The following is an 18,935-nucleotide window of genomic DNA, read 5'->3' as shown; positions in this document are numbered from 1 at the left end:
CAGTTATATTAAAAAAATAAATATTTTGTTAATATTCCTCAGTTGGTACTTCAATTATGTCCATCAAGCACATACGAAAATTCCTTCTTTTGAAGCTGGATGTTTATTTTGTTCCTAACCAAACATGTTTCATCTATTTATGCTAGGTATCGTTAGTTGTCTATAATACAAAGAAAATTATTTAATAATAAATATTTTTTTGAGGTCTGCAGTGATTCTTGTCACCTCACTTAAGTTATCGAATTATTTACAAACGTATGGTTGTTATTTATTACTTACTGTCATTATTGTATCCTTTTCCAATTGCTGGGTCACATTTATACACTTAACCTATCCTTTTGCACACTGGACACGCTCTTGCTCACTTGCGTCAGAGCTGCAGAGAATGAGAGTAGAATGGCGTGTTGTGCTGCGGATAGAGGGAGGGTGGGTGGTTGAGGCCCTCGTGCATGTGTGCGTGTGTGTGTGTGTGTGTGTGTGTGTGTGTGCGCGCGCGCGCGAGTGTGTGTGTATGTGTGTGTTTGTTTTATTTATTTATTTTTCTTTTTTTCATTTTTATTAATTTTTTTTTCATTTTTCATAGTAGGTTACGAAATTTACAGGAGAATGTATTAACTGATGGCAGCTGACTTCGGGGAAGATCAGAATTGGATTCCAGAGAAATGTAGGAACACGCGAGACAGTACTAACTCTAAGACTTATCTGCGAAGATAGGTTACATCCCTAAATTTATGGCTTTTGTAGATATAGAGAAGGCTTCTCACAATATCGACCGGAATACTCTCTCTGAAGCTCTAAAGGTAGCAAGTACAAAATACGGGGAGCAAAAGACTATTTAAAACTTTTACAGTAACCAGATGGCAGTAGATGGGCATGAAAGGGAAGCAGTGGTTCACAAGAGAGTCACATAGGGTTATTCAATCCGTACAGCGAGCAAGCATTAAAGGTAACCAAAGAAAATTTGGAGAAGGAATTGAAGTTCAAGGAGATTTGCCGATGACAATGTAATTCCGTCAGAAACAGCAAAGAGCTTGGAAGAGCAGTGTAAAGGCATGGTCAGTGTCTTGAAAAGAGTGTATAAGTGGACGATTAACAAAAACAAAACAATAGTGTTGCAATGTAGTCCAATTAAATCAGGCGAAGCTGAGGGAATTAGATTGGGAAAGGTTATACTAAAAGTAGTAGAATTTTTTGTTATTTGGGCAAAAAATAACTGATGATGGCTGAAGTAGAGCGGATATAAAATGTAGACTGGCGATAACAAGAAAAGCGTTTCTGAAGAATAGAAATTTAATAACATAGACTTAAATGTTATACAGACTTAAATGTTAGGAAGTCTTGTCTGAAGGTATTTGTGTGGGGGTGTACCCTTGTATGGATGTGAAACATGGACGATAAACAGTTCAGAAAAGAATTGAGTAGAAGCTTTTGAAATGTGGTGTTCCTGAAGAATACATTTTCAGAATGTGGTGCCTCATAGCTCTTATATATTCGAAAAGTGTCATATCACCACTACTGGTGTCACATCATCACAGGTTCATAGAAGTATTAACAGCATACTTTTAGGTGAAACATACCTGACGATAACGATGTTATCTTTCACCTAATATAATGCTGTGACTATTTTTATGAACCTGATGGTGGCCATACGACTGAATCTGCTGGTATAAATGAAGTATTAATTTACTATCACCTCAAGGCGGTAATATCACATTTTTCATCTACGGCAGAATGCTGAAAACTGGATGGATAGATCATGTAACCAATTAGGGCGTACTGAATAGAACTGTGGAGAAAAAAAATACATGGAATAACTAGATGAACGGAACGAATCGGTTGACAGGGCACGTTCTGAGCCCTCAAGGGATCACCAGTTTAGTACTGGAGGAAAGTGTGTGTGTGTTTTTGGGTTTGGGGGGGGGGGTAAAAATTGTAGAGGTAGATCAAGAAGGGAATACAATAAGCAGGTTCGAAAGGATGTAGGTTGCGGCAGTTATTGGAGATGATGAGGCTTGCACAGGATACATTAGCATGGAGGGCTGCATCAAACCAGTCTTCGCACTGAAGGCAACAACACGAATTAGTGAAAATATTGTCCTTCTGCTCTTGCGTTTTTGTCTTTCAGCATATTGTCATTTTTATTTTTAGTCATCTGTATGAAATATTCTCCCTAGAGGGAGGGCATTCCCTTTCTTTGTTTGTTATGGAATGAAATTGACACATCTGTGTCTATCCCATATCCCAGTGCGGTTGTGAATCGAGAAGATCTAATAAAAGAATGTGAGTGTGACAATAAACTATATTGAAGGGAGGTGGGGGGGGGGGGGAATTGGACAGTGAAATACTGTTGACAGCCTCACCCCCTTTCCTTAAGAACGTTCGGGCGTCTCTAGAGCATCGACTGGCGGTCTGACTATGGGGTAATGGAGTGAATCGGTGAAGGGAGAGAGATCTTTATGGCAACCCCACACTCACATAAAAATTACAATTAGCGTTATTTAGGTTATAGAAATATTGGTAATGTCTCCCAGCTTTTTAATATCTCTGAGTCAATCTGCACAAATCGTCTCAGCGTAGTTACCGAGCGCAGTTCTTCGAATTCGAACTATTTTATTTCAGCCAGCAAGCAGATAATTGTGCCTGTAAGTTAAAACAAAAAATGTTCATTTTTATCTTTAGAAGAATATTGTTGTAATTAGAATTAATTTTTTTAAATGAAACGCTCCAGAAGCCAATTTAGTTCATACAACTGATTTTATAATCTGACATAGTTCCTATGCATAACTAGTTAAAACGATTGAGAATGATTCGTAAATGATACTAAGACGGTCAATGAATAAAATAACAATTTAATTAGCAACTGAAAGTTTTGTTTCTGGAAACTTGCAGTCTATACTTGTAAAAAAACTGTGACGCTTCGAGAAGAGGCTACTCAAACACTATGTCATGAGTGAGACAATTACAGTCATAATTAACAGTGGTTTCTATATTATTTCATCAAAAAATTTCAGCAATACTTGATTTTAATCAGTCAGTATAAGCTGAGTGTACATCACTGTTTTGGATAAGAATCTCGTTCTCTTGTAGTCTCATCCACGCACAAGTTGGTTTCTGTGGACTCCAAGAATAGGCAGTTAACACTGGTGGAAATGAAAGATGAATCCTCCACAGCAGTAGACTCACACCAATGAAGTTGGATTAATATACTGACTGACTGTCAGCGTTCTCCGATGGAGTGGATTGTCATCCAGGCTGTCCACTATCAGCCTAGCGACGCTGAAGAGAACGTCTTCGAGTGTTTTACAGGTCACCTGCTTCCCACGTCAACCTCCCAGTCCCACCCACCCTCAGAGGCATTAGGAGCGTATCATATCCAACGTTTCTCTGTGCGTTTAGTATGTCTCACGTGTACGAAGTTTGGCTGGAGTTCCTTCGCCACTTCCAGACTGTTGCTTGTTTTTGCATGTCACTTCCTCAACATTACCACTTCATTTCTGATGGGGTGGAGGTTGCCTCTCTCACAGTATTGTTTTCCTCCAGTATTGAATCTTATACGTTTTCCAAGTTTGGTTTAAACTGCAGTAGGAGTTCCAGAGGTAGCACCATTCTCTACCACACCACATAAATTTTTGTCCAGAAGCAAGCTAAAAATTGTATCATGCACAAGTTTAGTTACCAGGAGGATACAAACCAGCATGATTGACTTTCTTGTAACTGTTCTACGGAGAAGTGAACAGTAACAATGCCTTTTTTTCTAAATATCGCCCTGACTTTTTATTGTGTAAACGACTTCAAATGGTTCAAATGGCTCTGAGCACTACGGGACTTAACATCTGTGGTCATCAGTCCCCTACAACTTAGAACTACTTAAACCTAACTAACCTAAGGACATCACACACGTCCATGCCCGAGGCAGGATTCGAACCTGCGACCGTAGCAGTCGCGCAGTTCCGGACTGAGCGCCTAGAACCGCGAGACCACCACGGCCGGCTAAACGACTTCCTCTCTTCAAAACCTATTCAAAAATGTGTCACAGTGTGCATCTAATAGTCATGATGTAATTCAAACCGTAACATACATAAAACTGACTTATACTCCTTGTATTAGGACATTGAACAGGTACCCGGTGTAACGTAACTCTCTCACTTCCTACAACTGACTGTAAACAAACGGAAACACAGCGCATATCCGCACCGGTCAGTCAATACCATTGTTTCTTGAGCATCCCTAGTGCATAACATTTCTATCCACTCTTCGTTGACGTACATTTTACTTACAAAAGCTTTCAACTGAAGACAGCTGACTGAATAGCCTGAGTGTATTTTCCTTATGTTTTCATTTGTTTACTGTCAACTCCAGCAAGTGGACGCGTTACGTTATCACAAGTACCTGGGCTGTGTGGTAGTGCAGAGGAGTCAACGTCAGGTTTGTTTACCTGAATGGTACACTTGAGACGCTTTAGGACAGGTCTTGAGGATAAGAAGCGGATTGTCGAATAAAAATATGGGATGCTATTTAAAAAGCACTTACTGCTCTTTATGCACTGTTCAGTCACATTAATGCGACCACCTGTCAAAAGCCTTTTGCAGCGCGACAGCTGCAAGATGTGCAGGAAGAGATTCACTTAAGTTCTGAAAGGCACTGACTCCATTCTCGTGGTCACCTGCACCAGGTTTCTCGGTTAAGGATCCGTAGCACGAACAGCCCGATCGGGCTTGTCTCACAGACTCTTCATTCGGTTTAAATCCGGGAAGACTTGTGTTCATCGGAGGACGGTAAACTAATCTTCTTGCTCTTCGAACAATGCATGTACAGGGTGTTTCAAAAATGACCGTATATTTGAAACGGCAATAAAAACTAAACGAGCAGCGATAGAAATACACGGTTTGTTGCAATATGCTTGGGACAACAGTACATTTTCAGGCGGACAAACTTTCGAAATTACAGTAGTTACAATTTTCAACAACAGATGGCGCTGCAAGTGATGTGAAAGATATAGAAGACAACGCAGTCTGTGGGTGCGCCATTCTGTACGTCGTCTTTCTGCTGTAAGCGTGTGCTGTTCACAACGTGCAAGTGTGCTGTAGACAACATGGTTTATTCCTTAGAACAGAGGATTTTTCTGGTGTTGGAATTCCACCGCCTAGAACACAGTGTTGTTGCAACAAGAGGAAGTTTTCAACGGAGGTTTAATGTAACCAAAGGACCGAAAAGCGATAAAATAAAGGATCTGTTTGAAAAATTTCAACGGACTGGGAACGTGACGGATGAACGTGCTGGAAAGGTAGGGCGACCGCGTACGGCAACCACAGAGGGCAACGCGCAGCTAGTGCAGCAGGTGATCCAACAGCGGCCTCGGGTTTCCGTTCGCCATGTTGCAGCTGCGGTCCAAATGACGCCAACGTCCACGTATCGTCTCATGCGCCAGAGTTTACACCTTTATCCATACAAAATTCAAACGCGGCAACCCCTCAGCGCCGCTACCATTGCTGCACGAGAGACATTCCCTAACGATATAGTGCACAGGATTGATGACGGCGATATGCATGTGGGCAGCATTTGGTTTACTGACGAAGCTTATTTTTACCTGGACGGCTTCGTCAATAAACAGAACTGGCGCATATGGGGAACCGAAAAGCCCCATGTTGCAGTCCCATCGTCCCTGCATCCTCAAAAAGTACTGGTCTGGGCCGCCATTTCTTCCAAAGGAATCATTGGCCCATTTTTCAGATCCGAAACGATTACTGCATCACGCTATCTGGACATTCTTCGTGAATTTGTGGCGGTACAAACTGCCTTAGACGACACTGCGAACACCTCGTGGTTTATGCAAGATGGTGCCCGGCCACATCGCACGGCCGACGTCTTTAATTTCCTGAATGAATATTTCGATGATCGTGTGATTGCTTTGGGCTATCCGAAACGTACAGGAGGCGGCGTGGATTGGCCTCCCTATTCGCCAGACATGAACCCCTGTGACTTCTTTCTGTGGGGATACTTGAAAGACCAGGTGTACCGCCAGAATCCAGAAACAATTGAACAGCTGAAGCAGTACATCTCATCTGCATGTGAAGCCATTCCGCCAGACACGTTGTCAAAGGTTTCGGGTAATTTCATTCAGAGACTACGCCATATTATTGCTACGCATGGTGGATATGTGGAAAATATCGTACTATAGAGTTTCCCAGACCGCAGCGCCATCTATTGTCGAAAATTGTAACTACTGCAATTTCGAAAGTGTTCTGCCTGAAAATGTACTGTTGTCCCAAGCATATTGCAACAAACGGTGTATTTCTATCGCTGCTCGTTTAGTTTTTATTGCCATTTCAAATATACCGGTCATTTTTGAAACACCCTGTACATAGCGAGCTGTGTGACATGGTGCATTGTTCTGTTGGTTGATTCCTTCGCGTTAGGTGGGGGTGGGCCTGGTTCCCAAGAATAGATGCGTACTTGTGTTGATCCATTGTGCCTTGCAGAAGGACACCATGACCCAGGGAATGCCACGAAAACATTCCCCACACCATAGCGGTCCCTACTTCGGCGTCGACCCTTCCGATGTATGTTGCAGAGTGTTTGCTCTCAGACGTTTCACGTCGTGCACGCCACCGGCCATCTGCCGGGAGTATGACACGTGAATCATCCGAAAAGATCACCTGCCGCCAATTAGTGAACGTCAAGTTGCGATATTGGCGTGGAAATTCCAGTCTTCGACGGCGATGGACAGCAGTTAGCATGGGCGCATGAACCAAGTGCCTGCTGCGGACATCCACACACTTCAGTATTTGCTCAAGAGTCGTTGAGGACACAACGTTGGTAGCCCCTTGGATCATCTAGGGGGTCAGTTGCTCAAACGTTGCATGTCTGTTCACCAGTATACGTCTTCATAGATATCGCTTGTCCTGCACCACAGTTGCCTCGGTGCCGGTTTTGGATAATGCAATTTTGCCATGTACAGTATACGTTAACCACTGTAGCATGCGAAGGTCCGAAAGCCAATAATCTTATCCCTTTGGACGTCAGATAACTCGCTCCGTTTCCTCGTGACGACAACAGCCGCACTACTTTCCACGTCCCTTCGACACTCTCTACTACTAGTACCACCTCCTGCCGAGGTGAGCGTTTATTGCTCGGTGACGCCTAATTTAGGCGGCGGTCACATTAATATGACTGTACTGCGTATCTTCGTAGTGAAAAAAGTTACAATAAGGACAATCATGCTGTTTAATCTTCTCCTGGTGGCTAAAGATTTGAGTTATCCATTTTTTTTTTGTTTTGCTTTTGCACAAAAAGTTTTTGAGGTGGCCAAGGAAAGTGAGACACTATCAAATGAGTTTGTTTTGCTTCATATCAACAGAAATGTTTGGTGAGATGCTCTGGATTGTCACTGAATATGATGTGTGATCCTAGTTTATGAGAATGGTGAATACCCTTAGCACTGATCACCTCAGAGCCAAAATAAGAATTAGAGTTGGCTGTTCTCTTCGATAGCTCCCTCCAACACCACAGAAAAAGGTATATACTACAATTTTCAAAAATTCATTGTCGTAATTATGAAACTATAATCGTTGAAAATTACTTGCGCATCTCAGAAAATTCACCATACTCTCCATTATTACTGAGCGGAAACAATACAGCGATATAATTACTCGTTCTGGATTTCTATAGCTACATCTACGCCCCGTGAGACACCTTATAGTGTGTGGCGGATGGTATTTTGCGTACCACTTCACTTTTTTCTAGAGCTACATCTACGCCCCAAGAGACACCTTATGGTGTGTGGCGGATGGTATTTTGCGTACCACTTCACTTTCCCCTTTCCAATTCCAGTCGCTAAAGCGTTGCGGGAGAAATGATTGCTGGTAAGCCTCTGCATGGGCTCGAATCTCTGCGATTTTATGTTCGTAGTCCTTTCGCGAGAAATATTCATTTATCACTCTCACGTCTTCGGATGAAGCAATTGTATAACGATTGTAATTCACGATATCCAATGCTTTATGGTGCTATACAACAAGTTCGTTATTTGGATATAAGGGTGTGGAGCGTGAACATGCAAAAATGAAATACCGAAACTGGTTGCTTTCAGAATAAAATAAAATATCTTAACTTTATTGACATTGAAAATTACTTACCAGCCGATGTCCCCTGGCCATGATGGACCAACGGAGATCCTGATTTAGATTTCCCGTGGTTTCCGTAAATTGCTCCAGGCAGATACCGTGATGATTCCCTCGAATGGGCACGGCCGATTTCTTTTTCATCTTTCAGTCCGAGCTTGCGCTCAGTCTCTAATGATGTCGACGTAGACGGGACGCTAACCGCTACCTTCCTTCCTTCCTTTCTTATACTTCCTCTAGCAACCCGTACTGGTATCCGTTTTCTAAGTACATCCTGTGTTGAAAATTTACATGTCCTGGATATTCTTCCACTGAATCTCGATCTGACATATACCTTACCTTTGACTAATTTTATGTGCCCGTTCACATTACACAGCTCCGCACGCGCACTTCTAGAAGTGCTATGGATGTGAGAGCTACCGCTGATTGTTCTACAATTATGTAATAATACAGCAATGGGTCTTTCTGTCTCTGTGCACGCAATACGTTACATTCGTTTACCGTGGCGGTCAATTGCCACTCCCTGCACCAAGCGTCGGTCCTCTGCAGGTCTGTCTGCAATGATCTACAATTTTCTAGCTTTTATCTACGAAGACATTTATGAATATTGTAAAAAATAATCCTCCTGTATGTACACTGCGCAACACAATAAAATGGCCGCCTATTCAAAACGTCGTAAATGTCTTCCACTGCGACGCAGAAGTTGGGAATTTGGCTCAAAGGTGCTTACAACCTACCTCTATAATCAGGTTACCTTCCATTTGGAAAGCGGTTGCACTCAGTGACTGTTATATTGACTTCTAAATTATAGATTGCAGCAATCAGTCGTCCTTGCTTAAATTTTATTATGCAGATCTAGATTTCAGCTAGAAGCTAGCCATTCTCGATGCTAAGAATAGGAGGAGCACATAGTTAGATGATGTCATAAAAATTTGCAAGTAATGGCTTAACTCATATGGTTTGTATATTACGTACTACTATTATTTTCGCTCAATGTATGTAAGTCCCTGTTGATCGGGCTTCACCCACTGTTCATTGAATACTACTGTTTGCGGAAGGCAGACTGTATGGAGGACACATCGGTTGGTTACATGGCTCCATCTACGTGAACTACGTATATAAAATTCAGGGGAATTAAACACTTCAAATTTGCATGAGAATTACATAAAATGAAACACAAGTAAAATTCTTTACATTGTAGTCCGACTTATTTCATGTTTGCCGGCAAGTAATAAAATTTCCATGTTCACTCCTTGTGAGTCCGCTATTATAATTAAAACGTCTAAATTACGTCAGATAGGTAAAACTTTTTCAATTTATTTAAAAATTTATAAGACACAAGAAGACACGTGCTATATACAGCTGTTAGTTGATATGGCTTAAATAATTTTATCTGTATGCTATATCTGCCTTTATTAAAACATAATAAGTATATTGTTCATCATATTTACTAAACAGTTCACAGATGGCGCCAAATGTCAGTCTGATGCATGGTTGGTGCAATTTGGCTATTCCGCTATAGATAAAAATTTTAAAAGTGGAGAAATAATTCAGTTTTGGACATCCTGAGAAAATGTAGAAGTGTATGAACAAATAAGTAATTTATAAAATCTATGGAACACATGGATACAATAAAAATTTAAGATTAATAAATGCAAGATACTTTTAGTACAATAATTTTCATGTTAGTTAATTTCATTATTTAAAGTTACGTGCATTTATGCTCTTGATTTATACGAGTTATCACTTTGTTTATACAAATAATTCATTTAATTATAATTAAAATAAGTCGAAACTGATAATGCGTAAACAATAAATAGAGCTGTTGGAACTGAATTCTACTAAAACGTTTGTTACTATCGATAGCTGATTATTCTAAACACTTAACCTGTAACAAAGGAAATATAATGTTATACCAACAAAACTGTAAAGTGAAGTTCCATCAAACTGAAACTGCTGTTTAATTTTTATGATGAGAGAACGTCAGTGAAGTAAAAGAAAGATGCGAAACCAGACTGAAACTGTCATGTTAAGAGTAGTCGATGCTGAGGATTTCGGTGGAAATTGTCGTTATGGACTAGAGTGGAAAACACTTGGAATGACTGTTAAATGTGGTGGACAAGATACTCAGCATAGATTTTTTTTAAAGTAAATAGAATGTAGGTGGATGCAACAAGAAAAGAAGAAGAAGTTCGACTGCATCAAAAGATTAGAACAGTAAGTATGGGTTATCGAGTATGTTTGATTTAGTAGACACATTCACATGAAAAGATTACTTCATGATAGGAAAATATCTGGGATGTCACTGAACCAGTAAAATATTAAAGCTTTAGAAAAAAGAATACAATCCGTAATATTATCGTTCTTTACCCTTTTCTGTCTTTGGACTGATATGAAAACAACCTTTATATTTACAGAGCGTTTCCGATCAAACTGTAGGGTAGCCATGTATTTTGGTTTTTGTACGTTATCGATGTGCAAATCAGAGAGAGAACACGTTACGTTATTGTTAAACAATCTTTGGTCTTGGTGTGGCACAGTCTTTGCCTCTGCACAGTCTAATACAATCTTAGTTGAAGCGTGGTAGGTGATGGACGTATTCTGTAGTGTCATGTTGACTTGTATTGTTAGATAAAAAAAGGTTTATTGTAAATGATAGCAAGGATGAATATGACATATACGAGTACACCGGAAATCGAAACGAATATAAATTTTCAATAATTTTTTTTTTATTTTTTTTTTTAAGGAGAAGAAGTTCGAGGTAAGACTGCAGCACTGCGCACCTAATTTGTAGAAATGATTATTGTCAGCTAGTTCACTTGCTCTGAGCTGAGAGAGAGATCACCCCACTTCCCGAAATCATGCATTAAGATTTCAGTTTATTAAGCTATTTGATTTTTATAGGAATTCTGTGTTAACATTGAACCCTTTTTGAATCATTGTTCACTATTGTTCAGACCAGTATTATGTGTGAAGATAACTCGAAGTTTTACTCTGTCTTTTTGAATAAATACTTCGTTCTACGATCGTTGTCTCGGAATATCATTTCATAGGAAGAGCTACTCTGCCCACCCCACAGTTTATCATTACGCTTTACCACATTGCACCATGTGGTATGCAACAGTTTGAATATGTATCGAGGAACAGAAATCTAGCTTAGACGCTGCCTGCTCGCTGTTACGCTTTCGAGAAAAGTGCAACAACGTTATCAAGACTTGAGGTAAATGGAAATTTTGATTACGTCCAGATAACTGTTTTACTTTAGTTGCGTATTTAATATAAAGACAAGACATCAAATTAGGTTTTGTTTAGTCAAAGGTCAGCATACGAGTTTAAGTTGGATAACAGTTTGTGGATACATAGTTTTGGCAATACGTAGAGTTTTATAGAGTGCGAGGTAAATTTGGGCAAAATTTCATACAGGAAACAAATATAGTGGAGGTGTTACAAAATGCATGATACTACTCTGGAGAATGGTATTATGAAACACATATGATAGAAGTACATACATAGAGTAATACCGATCCAAGGCACTAATACTGTTTTAACGTACGCTTCAATCACGAGGAAGTTGATTTCGAAGTACCAATAATCTTCGAAGAGCCCATCAATTTCATTTCATGCTGCTCGTTGAGGAGACGTGAAAAGGACTTTCGCACAGAACGAGTCACTGAAAGTCGTGAACTCAATATCTTGAGCGCCGCCGGCAGGCAGCTGTCTGGGACATCAAATATTTAGGGCCTCCCCCTCCACCCCCACGTCGGTGCAAACGACCTACAGCCTCGCCACCCCCGGACGGCGGGCATGTCCTCTGCTGCGGGGGCAGCGACTCCCGACCCCGGCTCTGATTGCTTCCGGAAACTTTATTCCGGCGCCCCGTCTCCAACATTCATATCGTTCAACTTGTTTGTGATAAAACTCCCGAATATCCTCACAGAGCCGTTAAAGCTACTGTCGGAAGCTAGGCGGGAACAAATATCAAGGACGTTCTTTGCAGCGTGATTTAAATAGCATTTCTCCTATAAGGCTGCTTGCGCACTTTAATTCCTGACGATATCTTTGTCATTCGCACAACTCAGTTAAACAGTTTCGCGTATTTGCATGAAAACACTTGGTTTTATCATTTACTGTTGCATTTAAACGTCTCATTGACATCAGAATCAGTAGTAATGGATCGATAACGCAGTTGAATAATGATGCAGATGAAATAGGATGCTACATTGTTTAAGGGACCATCATGACATTGGTATGAAGTGTCTTAGTGAAACTTCGCAGAACCTAAAACGAAAGAGGGTTGGATGGGAACTCGACCACACCTCAACTCAAAGAGAAGACCACCTCACTCGGTACGCTTGTTAAACAAATAGATTTCGTTAAATTTCCTAGTGGATAGTAACTTACATCAGTTATCAAGGTAGCCACTAAAGCAACCAAACTGAATCACGATAATTCTCATTTAATGTTCCAGCTCAGCTGCACGTTTTTCATTGGATTACATTTTTCGACCAATCGGGACCATCTTCAGACCTAAGTAGTTGCGTCAAGAACATGTTTTGTGTACTCAGAACAACATATCAGAGAATAGTAGTCTGATATGTGGTTCTGAGTAGACAAGACGGATTGCTGACGCAACTACTTAGATCTGAACATGATCCAGAGTGATCTAAACATGTAATTTAAAATGTGCGACGAGAGGGAGCAATAAATGAGAATTATCATAAATATGTGTACAGTTGCTGAATCTCTCTTAAAACGATTAAGCCCGCTATAGTGAAAACTTAATTAATCTTATCACCACAAAATTGTCTTACTAGAAAATTTATTGAAATAGAGAAAAATAAAAAAATAAGCATTTAATAATGACACTAAATTAATGAAGACTATTAACACTGAGCTGACTGTAACGTTATGGCCACGCAAGTGGGCAAGTCCACACAGTTGTTATCATAGAGGACGATTCTACACTCCTGGAAATTGAAATAAGAACACCGTGAATTCATTGTCCCAGGAAGGGGAAACTTTATTGACACATTCCTGGGGTCAGATACATCACATGATCACACTGACAGAACCACAGGCACATAGACACAGGCAACAGAGCATGCACAATGTCGGCACTAGTACAGTGTATATCCACCTTTCGTAGCAATGCAGGCTGCTATTCTCCCATGGAGACGATCGTAGAGATGCTGGATGTAGTCCTGTGGAACGGCTTGCCATGCCATTTCCACCTGGCGCCTCAGTTGGACCAGCGTTCGTGCTGGACGTGCAGACCGCGTGAGACGACGCTTCATCCAGTCCCAAACATGCTCAATGGGGGACAGATCCGGAGATCTTGCTGGCCAGGGTAGTTGACTTACACCTTCTAGAGCACGTTGGGTGGCACGGGATACATGCGGACGTCCATTGTCCTGTTGGAACAGCAAATTCCCTTGCCGGTCTAGGAATGGTAGAACGATGGGTTCGATGACGGTTTGGATGTACCGTGCACTATTCAGTGTCCCCTCGACGATCACCAGTGGTGTACGGCCAGTGTAGGAGATCGCTCCCCACACCATGATGCCGGGTGTTGGCACTGTGTGCCTCGGTCGTATGCAGTCCTGATTGTGGCGCTCACCTGCATGGCGCCAAACACGCATACGACCATCATTGGCACCAAGGCAGAAGCGACTCTCATCGCTGAAGACGACACGTCTCCATTCGTCCCTCCATTCACGCCTGTCGCGACACCACTGGAGGCGGGCTGCACGATGTTGGGGCGTGAGCGGAAGACGGCCTAACGGTGTGCGGGACCGTAGCCCAGCTTCATGGAGACGGTTGCGAATGGTCCTCGCCAATACCCCAGGAGCAACAGTGTCCCTAATTTGCTGGGAAGTGGCGGTGCGGTCCCCTACGGCACTGCGTAGGATCCTACGGTCTTGGCGTGCATCCGTGCGTCGCTGCGGTCCGGTCCCAGGTCGACGGGCACGTGCACCTTCCGCCGACCACTGGCGACAACATCGATGTACTGTGGAGACCTCACGCCCCACGTGTTGAGAAATTCGGCGGTACGTCCACCCGGCCTCCCGCATGCCCACTATACGCCCTCGCTCAAAGTCCGTCAACTGTACATACGGTTCACGTCCACGCTGTCGCGGCATGCTACCAATGTTAAAGACTGCGATGGAGCTCCGTATGCCACGGCAAACTGGCTGACACTGACGGCGGCGGTGCACAAATGCTGCGCAGCTAGCGCCATTCGACGGCCAACACCGCGGTTCCTGGTGTGTCCGCTGTGCCGTGCGTGTGATCATTGCTTGTACAGCCCTCTCGCAGTGTCCGGAGCAAGTATGGTGGGTCTGACACACCGGTGTCAATGTGTTTTTTTTTTCCATTTCCAGGAGTGTATTAATAAACCTATAATTCGTAATTAAAATGAAATTTCCGAAATACTGAAAGTTTTCTCTATGGAAATCCAAATCAAAGTTAAAAACCAATAGCGAGCAATTTTTTGTTTAGTGCTAAAACGGAAAGAGCATCTCACAGTGATGATTCTTCAATTACGGACATGACACTAACCTGGCCTCCTGATTGGCCTATTGTAAATGATAACATTTTACCATCATATAAACTTAACTGAAAGTTAATCAATATATTACGGAATATATGGATCTAAGAACAAACCTTCAGCATCGAAAACAGTTAAAGTTGCTTACATAATCTGTAACATATACTGTTTTGCTGTTAACAATAATATGCGTATATAAGGCTAGAAACATGAATTACCCTCGGCCATGTAAATGGCTCGGACAACAGAAGATGAACCTGTCACCTACTAAGAATGCCAGTTTTTTTTCAGGAAAACACGGAAATTAAAGTGAAAACTATTAGTTATTAAAAATATATGTGGATGGCACTAAAATATTCTGTAATGGCATCAAGGGTGAAATTTATAACATTCTAAAAATCGTGAGCGATATCCATTCCAAGTTCAAGACTCAAAAGGATTTGAAGAGAACCTATTACTTTTCTGGATTTAACATTTACAAAAAATAGTGATAGGCATCAATTTGCATATATCGAACATCCACTATTATAGACATGGTAGTTATACAAAGCAGTGTCATCTGCACGTCTTCACATCAATACCACAGAGAATTTTGAAGTTACCATTGGAGTAAATTTCAGGAGTCATGTATTTATAACAGAAAATTTAACGACTGTGAAATATAATACGTAGGAAACACAGACCGTAATTTCCACATTCGATTAAAAAAACATAAGACTGCCGTGGCAGGTAGTAAGACTACCTTTGTAGGAAGTATGAACGAAACTTTTGATGTATTACATACTGCTCTCAAAAATATGTTATTTGATGCATTAAAGGAGATAGACTTCTATAGCGATCACAAAAATTCACCCAAAATTTGTTAAACGAGCGAACTGACTTTCAGAAGAAACATTTTGTGTTCCAGACTTGTTAGAATCTCGATTAACTGTTCTTCTATTTGTGTGTAAGGCGAGGGCGTACTGAAAAGTAATGCCTCCGTACTTTTTAATATGAAAAATATTACTTTTTTTTAAAATAAAACAAACTTTATTAAAGTTCTACATCTTTATTCTTTATGTCTACATGTTTATTTCTTAACATAGTCAACTTGGCGACGAACACATTTCCCCTGACGAGAGACCAGCTTATCGAGGCCGTCACTGTTGAATGTATGAATTCGTTGACGGAGCCACAACTTCACCTCTCCTTGGACCGCTTCACCACTAACAATGTGAAGTCCTCGAAGGTGTTCTTTAAGTTTAAAATACAGATGGAAATCAGATGGAGTCAAGTGGGTACTGTGTGGAGGATAACCGATCACAGTGAAGCCAAGGCGACAAATCGTGGCATATGTCGCAGCGCTCGTGTGTAGTCTGGCACTGTCATGCTCAAGTAAAGGGTGTTCCATGTGTGGACGAATTCTTCGAATTCTAAACTCGATTACAGCAAGCTGTTTCTTACGTTTCCGACATAGTTATGTTAGACACCGCCATGTCACACCTACAATTTGGAGCCCTCCAGCGGCAGAGGGTTGAAGATATGTAGAATAAAGATAAAGAATCAGGATGAAATTTTCACTCTGCAGCGGAGTGTGCGCTGATGTGAAACTTGTTGGCAGATTAAAAATGTGTACCGGACCGAGACTCGAACTTGGGACATTTGCCTTTGCGGTAGAGCACTTGCCCGCGAAATGCAAAGGTCCCGAGTTTGTGTCACGGCCCGGCACACAGTTTTAATCTGCCAGGAAGTTTCAAGATGTAGAATGTTAATAATGTTTATTTTATTTCAAAAACCTTAAGAATTTTCACATACAAAATTCGAAGACATTATTTTTCAGTACGCCCTCGTAGTATAACACACAGACAGTAGCAGATAGTGAACTACAATACTGATGAAAAATTTGTATGCACAATACCTTGGCACATACTAAGGTATTTCTAGCGAAACGTGTTGGTGAGAAAATTATAAACATGAAACGGTATGATACATACAGTAGTGTGATCACGAACACACTGTATAAATAACAGAAAATTTGTTTTAATGTGATGCATTTCGAAATGTTTTTATAGAGTTTTAACGAAGTGCGAGCTCATAAGCAGCAAGGAGCCATGCGATTACAGTGACAGGACTTTACTGAACACCGATTACTGGGTGGAACTCAAGACTGTACCAGCCCATCACAGGGAGCTGCTATTCCTGTAACAACAGAACGATTTGACTAACGTCATATCAGATATACAAGCATAAATTACATCACTGGAAGCAGAAGGTACACATCCTATACCAATTTAACATAATTTCGGAAAGAGAAAAGTTGGACTATCACAGCGAATGACGGTCAGTACTTGCCCACAACTCGGAATTTTGCTGTTTTCATATGACAAGAATATCCGCTTCTTCCAAAAAGCAGTGGATGAGACCCCTGATATTTGCAGTTGCGTTATGAGCAGGGTCTCTACTGAATTTCTCAGTGTACTGCCAAGAAAACAACTGTTTTGCAGGTTAGAACAGTCGGGTGCCTTGAAGCAGATCAGGCGCCGACTCAGTAGCGCTCAATGCGCCACAAACTCACATTTCCCAGTTTTTCTAAGAGACTGTGATACCAGGCTCCCTTCCTTTCCTTGCTCCAGCAGCGCATGTAATTCGTATGAAAAGAAATGTATTCACTTAAATTTAGACTATTTATGTGAAACTGAAATAACGCAGAACTAATATAAAAACTTAGACATCATTTTATACGCAAACAAATTTTTCACGTGTTTCAGTACTACAATATGGGGTTTCTAGATGACAACGGAGACACTGTAAGCTTATTTCTCCGTACTACGTTACTCTATAAACTACGCTTTCGCTTCATACTGGATTTTACGTGCGAAGCTTACGTCCACAAGTAGGGTAACTTTGAACCTCTGCATCTCGGAAACGCGTAAAGATATGAAGAAAATTTTCACGGCTGTTAGAAATACATTGTAAGAATTACAGCCATTTGCTGTGCATATTCGCCCCTAAATCAGCGGCTGGATTTTGGTACCCCCAAAAAAGTTTTTGGAATGTTTCTCGATAGCAATAAAGATTTTTGAAAACGGGAGATGGTTGTTCTAGAGATAAAAGCCTAGAGAATATACCGTTCAAATTTGAGCGATTTGCTGCGATTGTTATTTATCATTTAGAGTTCGCCGCATACAGTATTTTACGCGTGAAATAGGGTAACTTTTTACCTCTGTACCTTGCTAACGGGTGAAGATACCAAGAAAATTTTCAAGCTTTTTCGGGATCTTAGGAAAATTTGAGACATTTCCTGAGCATAGTCGTCTTGCAATCCTCGGCTGGGTTTTGTTCCGCTAGCAACGGGGAAAATATAGCAAAAGAAACTTTCTTCTTGAACTTGTAGTACCTCCGTAAGACCCTACATGCCCACCGTACACCACATCAAATGCAAAAATAACCAACCTATTTGCTCCATTTGCCTAACCATAAGGAAATGTGTACGAGGGTTGCCCAGAAAGTAATGCACCCCATTTTTTTCTTCAACAATCCTTTATTGAACATGATGAGAATTACACACACGAAAGAATGGTGTTTTATCTATACACCCTATTTTTCCAGGTAATCTCCATCCGTTCTATGGCCTTCCTCCAACGCGACATAAGGGCGTCTATGCCCCGTCGGTACCAATCCTTCTCCTGGTGGCGGAGCCACTGCTTCACTGTGTGAATCACCTCCTCATCGTTCTCAAAATGTCTACCACGAATGGCATCCTTTAATGGCCATTTAATGGCCAAAACAAGTGGAAGTCCGAGGAGGCTAGGTCACGGCTGTAGAGTGGATGAGGTAACACAGGCCAACCCTGTTTTGCAATGCGTTTCAGAGTTGTTTGTGGCCGAGCGTTATCGTGTTGCAGCAAAACATGTACTGGGTTTCTGTGGCTCCGAAGTCACCGTAAGCGCGTCTTGAGTTTTGTTAATGTGTTGGCATACGCTTCTGAATTAACGGTACCGCCTCTGGGCATCGCATCAGTGAGAATTATACCGTCACAATCCCAGAACACAGCGATCATGACCTTACCGGCGGAAGCAGTTGCTTTGAATTTTTTCTTCTGTTGGGAGTGAGAATGTTGCCATTCCATCGACTGCCGTTTTGTTTCGGGCTCAAAATGGTGAACCCAGGTTTCATCACCTGTCACAATCCAGGACAAAAAGGCCTTCCTCTCAGCTTCAAAACGTTCCAACAAATCAAGTCAGATGTTTTCTCTGTGCGATTTGTAATTCAACATTAGACACCTCGGGAAC

Source organism: Schistocerca cancellata, chromosome 1 (assembly GCF_023864275.1).
Source record: "Schistocerca cancellata isolate TAMUIC-IGC-003103 chromosome 1, iqSchCanc2.1, whole genome shotgun sequence".
In the NCBI taxonomy this organism is placed as follows: domain Eukaryota; kingdom Metazoa; phylum Arthropoda; class Insecta; order Orthoptera; family Acrididae; genus Schistocerca; species Schistocerca cancellata.
The sequence above is the reverse complement of the archived record's forward strand: the minus strand, read 5'-3'. Positions refer to the sequence as shown.